Source organism: Lissotriton helveticus, chromosome 11, assembly GCF_964261635.1.
Source record: "Lissotriton helveticus chromosome 11, aLisHel1.1, whole genome shotgun sequence".
Lineage (NCBI taxonomy): Eukaryota > Metazoa > Chordata > Amphibia > Caudata > Salamandridae > Lissotriton > Lissotriton helveticus.
In genome coordinates, this window is record NC_136072.1 from 658,159,104 (window position 1) to 658,174,352 (window position 15,249).

At 51.7% G+C, this 15,249-nt stretch overlaps 1 protein-coding gene, 1 non-coding gene and 2 pseudogenes across 9 annotated transcripts in view; 1 reads left to right on the forward strand and 3 right to left on the reverse strand.

The window, feature by feature from the left end:
* The window catches only part of LOC144791058 (phospholipid scramblase 1-like), a 401,648-nt gene that overhangs the window by 202,930 nt on the left and 183,469 nt on the right, over positions 1 to 15,249 (forward strand). The gene's annotated exons all lie outside the window — the stretch shown is intronic.
* Positions 3,903 to 11,713, reverse strand: LOC144793487 (28S ribosomal RNA; annotated as a pseudogene).
* LOC144793538 (5.8S ribosomal RNA) lies at positions 12,118 to 12,271 on the reverse strand. The gene has a single exon (XR_013603039.1). It is a non-coding gene; the product is annotated as a 5.8S ribosomal RNA (ribosomal RNA).
* On the reverse strand, positions 12,942 to 14,759 carry LOC144793382 (18S ribosomal RNA; annotated as a pseudogene).

Below are 15,249 nucleotides of genomic sequence, written 5' to 3' on the forward strand. Positions count from 1 at the left end.
CATTTCGATGTTCTGTTCATAAATATCACACATGTGTTTCACAATGAGTCATCCACTGTAGTGCTCCTATTGTCTGTCTTAAAGCAATTTGTGGTGTACGTCTAACATCGTTATGTACCACAGGTATCGTGCAATCAGGACTAGTTTTGCTCTTCACTATCATACGGTTGCACATCCTCCTTCATTCTTGGATGTGCCTGATGAACCACTAGTTAGGTGGGAAGTGTGGTTTGATGCTGCTACACTCTCTTGGCTTTAAGGACAGATCTGTTTTCAAGCATTTACCAGAGTTACCGAAGAATGTGGCTGAAGATCTGAATGAATACTTAGAGGCTGTAAAGAAACTAAAATTGTGATTCGATAAACAGCCCAGCTTGAGGGTTTTAAGGCACAACATTTTCAAATGCAAGCAAAGTGCTGAGGAGGACGCTTATATTTCTGTGCTGCACAGATTAATTTCTGATTGCTGGTTTGACTTTTTCAAAGATCTACTCATTAGAAATCCTTTTATTTGTCACTGTAAGGACGAGCAGATTCATCAGAAATTATTGACTCTTGGTAACCGTTACTGGATGAGGAATCAAGGGAGCTAAAAGGATTGACATTTCGCAAATTTCTGTTCGGAAGCTGGAAGATAAGCGTATTGAGGCAGTTGGTTCCATAAAAGTGGGATGGTCTAATCAAGCTTTCAGTTGTAATTGGCAAATGGGAGTATTTAAAGTGATGAAAGATGAGAACTCACCAGCAGTGAATATTAACTCTTGCACCCATTGTCAATCAACCAGCGAATTTGTATAGCATGCTACTCACCCGCATGGTCTCAAGGCGCTGGGGGGGGGAGTTGCTACTGCTCGAACAGCCAGGTCTTGAGTTGTTTCCTGAAGGAGAGATGATCCTGGGTCCGCCGTAGGTGAGTGGGGAGGGAGTTCCATGTCTTGGCCGCCAGGTAGGAGAAGGATCTTCCTCCCGCGGTGGTTCTGTGAATACGTGGGATGGTGGCGAGGGTGAGGCTGGCGGAACGGAGCTGGCAGGTGGGTGTGTAGAATGTCAGGCGGCTGTTGAGGTATTTGGGGCCCATGTCGTGGAGAGCCTTGTGTGCGTGGGTGAGGAGTCTGAACATGATCCTCTTGCTGACAGGGAGCCAGTGCAGGTCTCTCAGATGGGCAGAGATGTGGCTGTGATGGGGGATGTCCAGGATGAGTCGTGCAGAAGCGTTCTGTATCCGCTGGAGTCTTTTCTGGAGTTTGGCTGTGGTGCCAGCGTAGAGGGTGTTCCAGTAGTCCAGTCGGGTGGTGACGAGGGCCTGGGTGACCGTCTTCCTGGTATCGGTGGGGATCCACCCGAAGATCTTTCGGAGCATGCGCAGGGTGTTGAAACAGGATGCCGAGACGGCGTTGACTTCCTTGGTCATCGTGAGGGAGGAGTCCAGGATGAAGGATTGTGGCAATACTCCAATTATCAAGGGGAGTAGATTTCCGGGTCAAATGTCACCTGTAATTTTTGTACAAGGATTTGTCACTTTGCTAAGGTTTACCTTAAAAAGAATAGCAACAAGAAGTCTAGTCTGTTGCCTGTGTAGTTGACTCGGATCCAGAGTCAGATTTTAACATAGGAGGCATGCAAGAATTAGTTCTTGTGGTTGGTGAAGAGGTATATGATTCATCCAGGGCCACATTCAAAGGGGCGGAGTCCTGGTTTGGTAATCCTTCCATGTGAGTCTAGCTCCAAACTACAATGCACTGGATGCAGCCAACAAAACTGCATCAAATAAGCCTGCTCTGTACACACTGGTACAGTTAGCTGACTCCATTGTTGGAGATCCACCTCTTTCTGACACGGTGGAGGAAAAAGCTTTCCTTGGTCTTTGCATGTTTTATTCTCATTTTATCTAGGAGTGGGCAGAAAACTCCGCTCTGCCAGAGTAGTGGATAAAGCCGGCCACCCCTGCTCTCCAGCCCGTCCCTGCTTCTGAAAGCAGCCAAGCCAGGGAGAGCCTCCCCGGGCCCCAGTGGACCCCTGTCCCCAGTGCCCGGACCCTCCACTGGCTTGCAGAATTGGGGGCTCCCACAGCCTGGTACTCTGGGACGCAGCATGAGCCCTGGGCCCCCGCACCCCGGGGCCCACCAGACACAGCACGAGCACTGGGCCCGGTCCCAGCTTCCAAACCCTAGCCAGGCTGGGGAGAGCCTCCCCGGGCCCCGGCGGACCCCCTCCACCAGCGCCCGGACCCTCGACTGGCTTCCAGGATGGGGGGCTCCGGCAGCCTGGGACCCTGGGATGCAGCTCAAGACTCGGGCTGGGTCCCAGCTTCCGAACCCTAGCCAGGCTGGGGAGAGCCTCCCCGGGCCCTGGCAGCCCCCCGTCACCAGCGCCCGGACCCTCGGCTGGCTTCCAGGATGGGGGGCTCCCGCAGCCTGGCACCCTGGGACACAGCACGAGCCCCGGGCCTGATCCCATCTTTTGAACTCTACCCAGGCCCGGGAGAGCCAACCCGGGCCACAGCAGACCCCTGTCACCAGTGTCCGGATCCTCAGCTGGCTTGCAGGATGAGGAGCTCATGCACCCCGGGGCCCACTGGACGGAGCTCAAGCCCCAGGCCCGGTCCCAGCTTCCGAACCCTAGCCAGGCTGGGGAGAGCCTCCCCAGGACCCGGTGGACCACCATCCCCAGCGCCCGGACACTCTGATGGCTTGCAGGATGGGGGGGCTCATGCACCCCGGGGCCCGCTGGATGGAGCTCAAGCCCCGGGCCCGGTCCCAGATTCCGAACCCTAGCCAGGCCAGGGAGAGTCCCCCTCGGCCCCGATGAAGGCCCGTATCCTCAGCCGGCTTGCAGGACGGGGAGGCTCCAGCACCCCCATGGCCTGCAGGACAGGGCTCAAGCCCTGGGCCTGGTCCCTGTTTCCAACATCCAGCCAGGCTGGCGGGAGGTCTCCCTGGTCCCTGGTGGACCCAGGTCCCTGGGACACCGGACTCCTCGGCTTGTTTTCCAGCACGGGGAGGCTCCGGCATCCCCCATGGCCTGCCAGACAGAGCTCATGCCCCGGGTCCTACTTTTGAACCCTAGCCGGGCCGGGGGGTGCCTCCCTTGGCCCCAATGAACACCCAGAACCTTGGCTGGCTTGCAGGATGGAGCTCAAGCCCCAGGCCTGGGCCCAGCTTCTGAACCCTAACCAGGCCGTTGGACCCTCTGTCCCCAGCACTCGGACCCTCGGCCGAACCAAGGAGACGTCTTCTCCCCAACGGCCTGCCCGGGGAGCCAATTTTTCTTGACTATTAAGCCCCCAGTGGGGGCTTACAGAACTTTGGTGAAGGACAAAAGTTGGAGTTAGCACAGCTGCCAGCCCGCAGGGCCATGTGGTCACCCAGCCTGCAGGGCATGTGGTCACCCAGCCCGCAGTGCCATGTGGTCACCCGGCCCGCAGTGCCATCTGGTCTCCTGGCAGGCAGGGCCATCTGGTCGTCCGGTCCGCAGGGCTATCTGGTCGCGCAGCCAGGCGACCAGAAGACCCAGGACGATCCAGCACCCAGATGTCCTGGGATGGTGCCATACCCAGTCGCCCTTGCAGTTCAGCAAGGGGGGCTAGGCGGTCCAAGGCAGCCGCTCGGGATGCTCCTTCCCCGGGTCTGCTGCTGCTTGCCTCCCTGCTCGCCTTGCCCGGGTGCAGCGGGAAGGGGATGCCCAGCTGGCCCAGGTCATCTGGTCACCCTGCCGACCTGCAAGGGATGGTAGCCCCCATTCCTGCACCCCAGTGGGGCAGGGACAGGAGGGGGAGTCCGTGGAGGTAGCTTCCCGCAGGCCCGTGTTACCCCCTCCGCATCCCTCCCGCCTTCCTGGCGGCAGAGGGACCCACCCCTGGGTGTGGTGGAGGAGGGCCTCCGCGGGCGTCCACGCACGGAGAGACAAAAGCTTGGCTCAGATGATGACTTTCAATAGATCGCAGTGAAGTAGCTGCTCTACTACTTACGAAACCCTAACCCAGAATCAGGTAGTCTATGAATGATTTAGCACCTGGTGCCCCACAAACATGCGGTGCACTAAGGGCAATGGAGGTTGCCCCCTTCCGTCAGCGCTCCGGTCCCCAAGCGAATGGCTCTATGCACCGGCCCCCTGACAGAGGCCGGCTATCCCAGGCCAACCGAGGCTCCACAGCACTGCGGTATCATTACGGTTTATGTCATAATCCCACAGATGGTAGCTTCGCCCTATTTGCTCCTCAGCCAGGCACATACACCAAATATCTGAACCTGCGGTTCCTCTTGTACTGAGCAGGATTACTATTGCAACAACACATCAATAGGGTAAAGCTTACCTGTCTCACGACAGTCTAAACATTCTCACATTCCCTATTAGTGGGTGAACAATCCAATGCTTGGTGAATTCTGCTTCACAATAATAGGAAGAGCCGACATCGAAGCTTTTGCCCTTCTGCTCCGTGGGAGGTTTCTGTCCTCCCTGAGCTCACCTTAGGACATCTGCGTTATTGTTTGACAAGTGTACCGCCCCAGTCACACTCCCCACCTGCCACTGTCCCCAGAGCGGGTCACACCCAGCGGACGCCGGGTGCTTGGAGCCAGAAGCGAGAGCCCCACGGGCTCGCCCCCCCACCTCACCGGGTAGGTGAAAAAACGATAAGAGTAGTGGTATTCCACCGGCGGCCCGAGGGCCTCCCACTTATCCTACACCTCTCATGTCTCTTCACAGTGCCAGACTAGAGTCAGGCTCAACATGGGCTTCTTTCCCCACTGATTCTGCCAAGCCCGTTCCTTTGGCTGTGGTTTCACTACATAGTAGGTAGGGACAGTGGGAATCTTGTTCATCCATGCAAGTGCGTCACTAATTAGATGACGAGGTATTTGGCTAATCTGTACCACCTCGCGGTGGCTCATTCTGGGTTATTAGGCTGCCCATCAGCGTCAATTCGGTTTTGCTTCCAACAATACAACATTCTTTTGCTCCGGAGTACAGCCACACTGAACGCTGTCCTCATTGGAACTGGGATCACGTATAGGCCAGAGATAGTACACATTGCAGTACTATTCCAACAATTTTAAGATTGTTTGCGAACAGTTCTGAGAATTAAAATATAACTAGCAGGACATCAATAATCAATGTGTGATAATTATGTGAATGCGACTATTTGAGACCTATTCGTCATTCAAGACATTTCAATAAGTATGATGTACACACTATATCTATATTGTTATAAGCACACATATATAAAACAAAAATACACATCTACAAATTGCAAATCTAATTAGAAAAAGCACATCTAGAAAAATTCACATCTATAAAATTCACATCTATACTAACTCTTATATAAACCTATGTGGTAAAACATTATGTTTTATAAGGGTGACATGTGTGCTGCAAGAAAGTGTACATCTCAGTATAAGTTTGATACTCAATTGTCTATGAATACTTGGCACATTTTAAGAGTGTCCATTAAAGTAGTCAGGCAAACATTTTTCTTGAATGGAAATGCCATTTGTAGACCTAAATCAGCCAGAACAACATCATTACATTGAGGCCAGATACCACGACATCCGAAGATAAAGCCATGAAATTGAACAGTTTTGCATTTTGTGAGATCTTTGATTTGCTGTGACAGATCCTGATAGTATTTCACTTTACTCTCAAATGCTAATTCAAGGGAATTCTGAGAATTTTCATAACAAATTGAAACATCAATCACTACAGCTGTACCATTTTTGGTAAACACTACATCTGGTTTTCGTAGTTCTCCTTGATTATTCTTTTTGTTTTGTATTCTTATCCTAATGTCCTTAGTTTTACATGCGCCTGAAATATGAGAAATAACATCATTACAATACCTACATGTAGCAAATGCACGATTTCTTCCCCTGGTGATGGTTTCTCTGGTATATAAAACATTTGCTCTTAACATCAGCGCAGCTATGTACTGGTTTTCTTTCATTTTGAATGCTTACTGATCCAGAAGTTTGAGGTTGGATTACTTGCTAAGTATTTTATACCATCACCTTGGACAGGGAGATTTGCCCATTTCTCAAACTCTTCTTTTCTCCAATCATATGTTGCTAACAAATTCAAATCATAGCTCAGAAAGCTACTGTCTAAAATATTGAGTTTGTGTGTTTTGATGATGTTATCAATTTTTTCATTTATATTTTCTCCTGCATACATGAATGAATGCGCTATGTACAGGTCTGGAGCTGCCCTGAGATATAATAAACTATTGACTTTATTGAGACCAATTTGTGTACATAGTTTTGGTATACTGAGGCCCCCAAATGATCTTTTCGAATATAGGAGACCATCACATGTGTATGCAGGAAGGTGTAGGAAGTGTTTGACATACTTTTTTATTGTTTGATCCAGAACATTCATCGTTTTTGCTTCTGTTCCTGTCATTTCTAATTTGAATGATAGTTTAGGTACCAAGTACTGACACAACATTTCAATATTCTGCGTGGGCTTAAGTGGTAGATTATCAAGTTTTTTAGCCCAATTGACAAGAACCTCATTAATTTTGTTGTTGCTTGTAAGACCAGTGTGTGGATCAAAGTTCAATCCGAGGTATCTCTTACTTTCTCCTGGATGAATATTTTCAATATTTTCTTTTTCAAATTGCCATGGTTTACAGTTGTTAATTAGTATTTTATTGTTATGGTGACTGATATAAAATCCATGTGTCTTTTTCACTTTCAGTTTTAATCCTGTAGCTTTACTGAACTTTTCAATGGTTTTCAGATTTGTACTCATTCCTTCCCAGGTACTGCTGAGTACTGTGATGTCCTCGGCAAAGGCGAGAGCGGTGATTTGCTCAATAAGACCATCTGATCCAAATGTGAAGCCCTTGCCATTTTTCTGAAGATCACAGATCAGAGGATTCATGGCAATGTTAAATATTAGTGGGGATAAAGAGTCACCTTATTTGACCCCAGATTTCATTGTTATTTCAGGAGTTGCTTCGTTGTTCTTTCCCTTGAAAGATGTTGTTGAGTCAGTGTATAAGTCTTTTATTATGTCTCTGATGTATGATGGAACTCTTTGCCTTGCGAGACTCTGTATAATGTGACCATGGCTGACAGAGTCGAAGGCTTTTGATATATCAATGAACACAACTGCTAATGAGTGACTGTTTTTTCGTGCCCCTATTATGATATTTTGCAGGAGAGTCAGATTCTCGAGACAACCTCTCACCTTCATGAAGCCTTTTTGTTTCATATTCAATTCAACAAAAAATGAGAGTCTTTTAGTTAATATTTTTGTGAATAACTTCATGAATGCAGTACCGATGGTAATTGGACGCCAGTTACTGATTTTTTTAAGTTCACTAATCGGTACATTCTTGGGTATCAAAATTGATCGGTTCTTTTTGATAATTTCTGGTACTCTTCTCATCAACAATCAAGACAATAGAATTCTGGGCAGCAGTCTTCGTTGCCTGCTGTGCACTTTAGAGTCATTCAGACCTATCTTATCGGGCCCCACTGCTTTCTTTAGATTGGAGCTCTCAAACGCATAAGTTATTTCGAGCAGTGTTATTTCTTTACAAAGATTTCTAATTTTGTAGTCCTCTGGTATCTGATCAATCGGCATGAATTTAGGGTTTTTCTTGTTTTCTTTTTCAATTATGCTTTTGTAGTATTGAAAGATTTCATCAGCACTGATTTGGCAAGTGGCATCTTCTGCCCCATCAGTGATAATCCTGGCAATTTTCTTTTTGTCTTTTTTAAACATTGCCTGGTATTCTTTATAGCTGCCCTTTGCTTTGGCATAATTTTTCTTGTGCGTCCCATTAAGTCTTCAGTTTTTCTTGTCTTTTTTTGTTATCTTGTTTCCTACTGAGGCATTCTGGTGCTCATCTTGAGCAGAGTTCATAGGCTCATTATTGAGTTCACTTGTTGGTTCATTTGTTGGTACACTTGCTAGAGCAGGACTTATATCAGTGGTGTTTTCTGCGATATAAGTCACTACCTCATCCATCAGATCCATAGCAGCATCGTGGTGCTCTACGTTTTGAGTGTACTTCTCGATTTCTGATATTCTGTCTTCCAGTTCATCAAAGTTTTTGATTTTTTGCGCACGTTTTCGATTGATAAAGTCTCTGTGCTTTTCTGTTGTTACTTCCACTGTAACCTCTGGTTCATCGCAAGAGTCATTTTCAGAAACATTTGATGCTTACAGTACATCTTTTGCGGATTTTTTGCTTTTATCTCTTCTATCTCTTCTTTTTCTGCAATTTGTTTTCTGTTCTTGTTGTCAAAATGTGGAACCATCAGCGCATTAATATTCCTCTTATTTTCATATACTTTTTACAATTCTGCTAGTAGCAGTATTTCTTCCTGTGACCATAATTTGGACGGTTTGCTGCTTGCTAGAGCTGCTAGTCTAGCCTAATTTTGCGCTCTTGGATGCGCATGCCGAGCATGTTGAGAAACACCAATTTTTGTTCCAAATCTGAGGTCACAGAAGCTGCACAGGAATGGCAGCTCTCCTTTTTGAGGTCTTCCTTTACATTTGGCATAATGGCATGAAAACTTGTGGTATTTGGCTTCTTTGTCACATTTTGAGCAGTACGTTTTGAGATAGAAGCCTTTGTGCTGGTTGGAGACATGTTTTCTCAGTTCTTTAAAAGTTCCCAATATGTCTCCACACAGGTCATATTTATATTTTTCGTTTGGGTACTTACAATAAGTGACTTTTTTTGTGTAATCACTTTTCTTTGTTATTATATCTTTGCTGACCTCGTACACATCGGGAAGATTTTCAAATTTTGCTGTACCAATGTCATTCTTGGCTGAGGTGGCCACAAACTCAATGTGTTTGCTGAGGTCTACTGTTGTGTCTTCTTCTGCTATAAAGGGTGAACTAAGGCCTATATCGTGATATACATCTTTGTTTTTTGCTGCATTGTTGGAAGCTAGTGCTAGTTTGTCAAATTCGGTGAGGAGGTTAATGATTTCTGGGAAAAACAGCACCTCCTTACGCCATCTTAACGGGGTTTTTATTCTCCAGGAACTACCCACTCTGGAATTGAGTTCGTTTGCTTCGCCATTTCTCACTATTACGCTCGCTGCCATGATAGAACCTTGTTTGGCCTGTCTCTATATGCTTCTCTACGCAGAGTCTAGCACTTCAGAGGCAGTTACCGGTGGGACCACTGGGAGGTAAAGGCCATTGCAACCGAGAATAGGTTAAGAGAGTCATAGTTACTCCTGCCGTTTACCCGCGCTTCATTGAATTTCTTCACATTTGACATTCAGAGCACTGGGCAGAAATCACATCATGTCAACACCCGCCTTGGGCCATCGCGATGCTTTGTTTTAATTAAGCAGTCAGATTCCCTTGGTCCGCACCAGTTCTAAGTCAGCTGCTTGGCACCGGCCAAGGTAGAAGGCCGCCCCGGGCTTCCAGGGAGGGGGCACGGGGAGAGGCGACCACCGCAGCAGGGGTGATACACAGGAAGGGCCCAGCTCGCATCCAGAGTCATCGCTGTACCAGCCCTGCTTTGCGCCCCAGCCCGACTGACCAAGCCCTTAGAGCCAATCCTTATCCCGAAGTTACGGATCTGAGTTGCAGACTTCCCATACCTACATTGTTCCAACATTCTAGAGGCTGTTCACCTTGGAGATATGGGTACAGCACGGCGCAAGATTTACTTCATCTCCCCCGTATTTTCAAGGACCAGCGAGAGCTCACTGGATGCCACCAGAACCGCAACGCTTTTCAAGGGTTGGGCCCCTCTCTCAGGGCGAATCCATTGCAGGGCGCCCTGTCCCTCACAAAGAAAAGAGATCTCTCACCGGGGCTCCCGCCGGCTTCTCCGGGATCGTTTGCGTTACCGCACTGGACGCTGCGAGGGCGCCTGTCCGACTCCCTTTTGATCGGCTGAGGGCAATGGAGGCCATCGCCCATCCCTGTGGAACGGCACTTGCCCATCTCTTAGGACCTGCTGACCCTTGTTCAACTGCTGTTTACATGGAACCCTTAGCTACTACCACCAAGATCTGCTCCTGCGGCAGCTCCACCCGGGCCCTCGCCCCGCAGCGGTTGTCCTACTCGTCGCTGCTTAGCCCCTGGGGCTCTTAGCGCTGGCGACAGCTGGGTATGGGCCCGACGCTCCAGCATCATCCATTTTCAGGGCTAGTTGATTCGCCAGGTGAGTTGTTATACACTCCTTAGCGAATTCCGACTTCCATGGCCACCGTTCTATTGTCTATATCAACCAACACCTTTTCTGGGGTCTGATGAGCGTCAGCATCGGGTGTCTTAACCTGATGTTCGGTTCATTCCACAGCGCCAGTTCTGCTTACCAAAAGGGGCCCACTAGGCACTCGCATTCCATGCCAAGCTCCACGTCAGTGAGCCGGGCTTCTTAACCATTAAAGTTTGAGAATAGGTTGAGATCTTTTCAGCCCCAGGACCTCTAATCATTCGCTTTACCAGATAAAACTTGGGGCTCCGAGTGCTAGCTATCCTGAGGGAAACTTCGTAGGGAACCAGCTACTAGATGGTTCGATTAGTCTTTCACCCCATACCCAGTTCAGACAACCGGTTTGCACGTCAGGACCACTACGGACCTCCACCAGTGTTTCCTATGGCCTGGCCCTGCCCAGGCATAGTTCACCATCTTTCGGGTCCTATCACGCACGCTCATGCTCCACCTCCCCGACAGAGCAGGCGAGACGGGCTGATGGTGCGCCCGCCGCTGGAAGCGTGGCGGATCCCACCTCAGCCGGCGCGCACCGCCCCTCACCTTCATTGTGCCACAGGGTTTCGCTCGGCCCTCTGACTCACGCACGTGTTAGACTCCTTGGTCCGTTTTTCAAGACGGGTCGGGTGGGTAACCAACATCGCCACAGACTTCTGGCGACTGGCGCGGGCTTGCCCACCCGGCAGCACGACACAGTCGGGGCGCACTGAGAACAGTCGGCCCCAGTCAACAGTCGTGCCGGGAGCAGGGGGCCCCATCCCCCCTTCAACCATACGGCGCGCCCCGAGGGGCGGACGGCAACGGGTACCTGGGGGAGGGCGTGGAGGCGGTCGAATCTCCCTCGGCCCCACAGACCCGGCAAAGCTGCTGCCAGGGGGGCTGTAACACCCTCCGCCAGAGCGGAGGGCCACCTGCCACCCCAAAGCCTTCCCAACCGACCCGGAGTTGGTCGCGGCGCACCGCCGCGGAGGAAATGCACCCTGCGGGGGGAGGGAGGTGCCCGGGTCCCGCGGAGGGGATCCGGAACTCTCGGGCCACCGACCTTCCCACCGTGTTGAATCCTCCGGGCGCGCTGCACAGACCCCTCCCGGTTACCTCCCGACTGTTTCACGCCCTCTTGAACTCTCTCTTCAAAGTTCTTTTCAACTTTCCCTTAAGGTGCTTGTTGGCTATCCGTCTCGCGCCTGTATTTAGCCTCAGATGGAGTTTACCACCCGCTTTGGACTGTATTCCCAAGCAACCCGGCTCCGAGAAGACCTGATCCCGGCACGCTGGGTCCGCTACCGGCCTAACTCCGTCCACGGGGTTAGCCACAATCAGAAGGGCCCCCTGAGCAACGCCGGTGAGTTGGTCTTCTGTGCGCCACATTTCCCACGCCCGTCACCAGGCGGGGATTTGGCGCTGGGCTCTTCCCTCTTCGTTCGCTGTTACTGGGGGAATCCTGGTTAGTTTCTTTTCCTCAGCTTAGTAATTGCTTAAATTCAGCGGGTCGCCATGTCTGATCTGAGGTCGTAGTCGGAAGAATGACGCCAGATCGTCGAAGGTGGTTGCCGGGGGAAGGCCAGACCCCTGCCAGAGCAGAAGGGCCTGACGTCCTAGCAGCGTCGCCCTCTTTCCCAGGATTGGATCTGGAGAGGTTTCGCCCTCCCCAAGAAGCCGACTGCAGAGGTGGGTGTCTGTGGTGCATGCGCACGGGCAGCTGGTGGTACACCGCAGACAGCACGTGCGGCATGCAGCCAGGTGCCCTGGGAAGGGGCCCGTGGCAGACCGGTTGCCGGACCCCTTGCCCGGGGGCCAGGCACGCCGGCGGCATATCTCCATGGCAGCACCCAGCGAGGGACAAAAGAGAAGCAGAGCTAACCCTGCGACCGCCCCAGCCGCGTCCCGGGGAAGCCCCGGGGCGAATGACGATCGAGCAGCCCTCAGACAGGCGTAGCCCCGGGAGGAACCCGGGGCCGCAAGATGTGTTCGAAGTGTCGATGATCAATGTGTCCTGCAATTCACACTAATTCTCGCAGCTAGCAGCGTTCTTCATCGAAGAGCGAGCCAAGTGATCCACCACCAAGAGTCACGACAAACCGGGTACCGGGTAACGAGGGAGGGTCAGTCCACCTGCACGTCAGCCGTCGGCCGCCAGGTGGCCTGAGCCATGCAGGCGGGCTGGCGATTAGCGCACCACTACCCTTGACCGGGTCGGAGGCACTGGAAGGGAAGAGACAGGCAGCTCCCCATCCCACACGCCTCCCACCAAGAGTAGCCGAGGTCCCCTTACAGGCCCTTGGCCCCTTCTCTTCCAGGCTGCCCTGCCGCATGAGAAGGGCCACACCTCGGTCACCCAGAACCGAGTCAGGCCGGGCCGGGACTCGGGCGCGGGAGGGCCCAGCCAGTGCCAGAGCCTTTCAAGGGAGGAGTGGTACCAGCCTGGGGATGCACTGCCATTTAGTTAACCCCCACCGCGATGGGGGTCTGTGCCGGGTGAACTTGGGTTCCGTTTCAGAGAGGGACAGGGGATGGGGCCACCCCCATACCAGGTCCCTCAAGCATCGGTCGGGTCTCCCCGCAGGGGAAAGAGGCCCGCTGAAGTCCTGGTCCTCACCTGAGCACCCCATGCGGCTGCAGACCCCTTCGCCGGCTGGGGCACACCAGGGCAGGGCTGGGCCCTGTGCCTAGGATGCGTGCTTGCAGGAGGTGGCCGAGGGCATCGGGCTGGCGCCGTCGGTCACTCGGGCTACTCTGCCGTTAATGATCCTTCCCCAGGTTCACCTACGGAAACCTTGTTACGACTTTTATTTCCTCTAGATAGTTAAGTTTGATCGTCTTCGTGGCGCTCCGCCAGGGCCGTTGCTGACCCCGGCGGGGGCGATCCGAGGAACTCACTAAACCATCCAATCGGTAGTAGCGACAGGAAGTGTATACAAAGAGCAGGGACTTAATTAACACGAGTTTATGACATGCACTTACTGGGAATTCCTTGTTCATAGGAAATAATTGCAATCCCCAATCCCTATCACGAACGGGGCTCAGCGGGCTACCTGCACCTGTCGGCGAAGGGTAGATGCACACTGATCCGTTCAGTGTCCGAGCGGGTAGCCCCGGACATCTAAGGGCATCACAGACCTGTTATTGCTTGATCTTGTATGGCTGAACTCCACTTGTCCCTCTAAGAAGTTGGACCCCGACCTCTGAGGTTTGCGTAACTAGTTAGCATGGAGGAGTCTTGTTTGTTATCGGAATCAACCAGACAAATCGCTCCACCAACTAAGAACGGCCATGCACCACCACCCACAGAATTGAGAAAGAGCTATCAAACTGTCAATCCTTTCCGTGTCCGGGCCGGGTGAGGTTTCCCTTGTTGAGTCAAATTAAGCCGCAGGCTCCACTCCTGGTGGTGCCCTTCAGTCAATTCCTGTAAGTTTAAGCTTTGCAACCATACTCCCCCTGTAACCCAAAGACTTTGGTTCTTCGGAAGCTGTTCGGTGTGTCATGGGAATAACGCAGCCGGATCGCGATTCGGCATCGTTTATGGTCAGAACTATGACGGTATCTGATTGTCTTGGAACCTCCGACTTTCATTCTTGATTAATGAAAACATTCTTAGCAAATGCTTTCACTTTGGTTCATCTTACGCCGGTCCAAGAATTTCACCTCTAGCGGCACAATACAAATGCCCCCGGCTGTCCCTCGTAATCATGGCCCCAGTTCCAAAAAACAACAAAATAGAACCGGATTCCTATTCCATTATTCCTAGCTGAAGTATTCAGGCGACCGGCCTGCTTTGAACACTCACATTTTTTCAAAGCAAACGCTTTGGATCCCCAGGACACTCAGTCAAGAGCATCAAGGGGGTGCCGAGGGGCAGGGGCTGAGACAGGCGGTAGCTCCCCTCATGGCGGACCGCCAGCTCGATCCCAAGATCCAGCTATGGGCTTTTTAACTTCAGCAACTTTAATAGACGCTATTGGATATGGAATTACCGCGGCTGCTGGCACTAGACTTGCCCTCCAATGGATCCTCATTAAAGGATTGAAAGTGTACTCATTCCAATTACAGGGCCTCAAAAGAGTCCTGTATTGTTATTTTCCATCACTACGTCCCTGAGTCGGGAGTGGGTAATTTGCTCGCCTGCTACCTTCCTTGGATGTGGTAGCCGTTTCTCAGTCTCCCTCTCCGGAATCGAACCCTGACTCCCTGATACCCGTGGTCACCATGGTAGGCACAGAAAGTACCATTGAAAGTTCATAGGGCAGACATCCGAATGGATTGTTGCCGTCACGGGGACGTGCAATCGCCCCAAGGTTATCTAGAGTCACCAAAGTGGCCGGGCGAGCCCGGATTGGTCTTGGTCTGATAAATGCATGCATCCCGGGAGGTCAGCGCTCTTCGGCATGTATTAGCTCTAGAATTACCACAGTTATCCAAGTAACAGATGGAGCGATCAAAGGAACCATAACTGATTTAATGAACCATTTGCAGTTTCACTGTAACGGCCGTGTGTACTTACACGTGCATGGCTTAGTCTTTGAGACAAGCATATGCTACTGGCTGGACCAACCAGATAGCCGCACCTGATGACGGGGTGGGAGCCACATGCCCATCTCCCTGACCAGCAACATTTGCGCACTCCTCCATCTCTCGGGAGCCTGCCAGGGGAAGGAGCACGGCCGCCTGGGCGGGAGGGCTCGCTGGAGGGGTGTGGAGCGGTGCTGTCACATCGGCACCGGCAAGCCCAGCCGTCTCCCCCGGGAGGGAGAGGCAGGCGAGGCGGAGCCTGAGTGAGATGCAGGGGTGCTGGAGCCTGGCGGCGGCGGAACCGGCGGAACTGTCGTTCCGAGCTGCTGTGGAAATGTGCTGGGCAGAGAGGGGTGACAGTGTGGCGTGCTGGGCCGCTTACAGACCTGCTGGGCATCAACATCCGAGGGCCTGGTGCCACCTGACCCCTCCTACTCAGGTCAGACCACTGGGGGGCACAAGCTGCCAGGGCCACTCAGCCTTTGCTCTGCTGGGTAAAGGGTCTCCCTCCAGGCAGCAGGCCTTCGAGTCGGACGGCC